Raw genomic sequence first — 955 nt, 5'->3', positions numbered from 1 at the left:
AGTCTCTGTTGCCGGACAGTCAGGGTCAGGGGAAAATCCAATATATATCTGGTGATATCTCCGGTGCTATTACAGATAGCGCAATAAACCAAAGTGAATTATCTGCAGGAGGCCCTGGCGCATGAATCTGGGCAGCGAGAACGACCTCGTACCACCAGGGGCCGAGAAAACCACAGTCTCATGGGGCCGGACTCTCAGGGTCAGGGGAAAATCCAATATATATCTGGTGATATCGCGGGTGCTATTAGAGATAGCGCAATAAACCAAAGTAAATTATCTGCAGGAGGCCCTGTCGCATGAATCTGTGCAGCGGGAACGACCTCGGAGCACCAGGGGCCGAGAAAACCACCCTGGAATGGGGCCGGACACTCAGGTTCAGGGAAAAATCCAATATATATCTGGTGATATCCCGGGTGCTATTACAGATAGCGCAATAAATCAAAGTTCATTGTCTGTAGGAGGCCCTGGCGTATGAGTCTGTTCAGCGGGAACGACCTCGGACCACCAGGGGCCGAGAAAACCACCGTCGCATGGGGCCGGACACTCAGGGTCAGGGAAAAATCCAATATATATCTGGTCATATCTCGGGTACTATTAGAGATAGCGCAATAAACCAAAGTCAATTATCTGCAGGAGGCCCTGTCGCATGAATCTGTGCAGCGGGAACGACCTCGGACCACCAGGGGCCGAGAAAACCACCGTCTCACGGGGCCGGACTGTCAGGGTCAGGGGAAAATCCAATATATATCTGGTGATATCTCGGGTGCTATTAGAGATAGCGCAATAAACCAAAGTGAATTATCAGCAGGGGGCCCTGGCGCATGAATCTGTGCAGCGGGATCGACCTCGGACCACGAGGGACCGAGAAAACCATCGACACATGGGGCCGGACTGTCAGGGTCAGGGAAAAATCCAATATATATCTGGTGATATCTCGGGTGCTATTAGAGATAGC

The sequence above is a fragment of the Nomia melanderi genome, unplaced genomic scaffold (assembly GCF_051020985.1).
Source record: "Nomia melanderi isolate GNS246 unplaced genomic scaffold, iyNomMela1 scaffold0014, whole genome shotgun sequence".
In the NCBI taxonomy this organism is placed as follows: Eukaryota; Metazoa; Arthropoda; class Insecta; order Hymenoptera; family Halictidae; genus Nomia; species Nomia melanderi.
The sequence above is the reverse complement of the archived record's forward strand: the minus strand, read 5'-3'. Positions refer to the sequence as shown.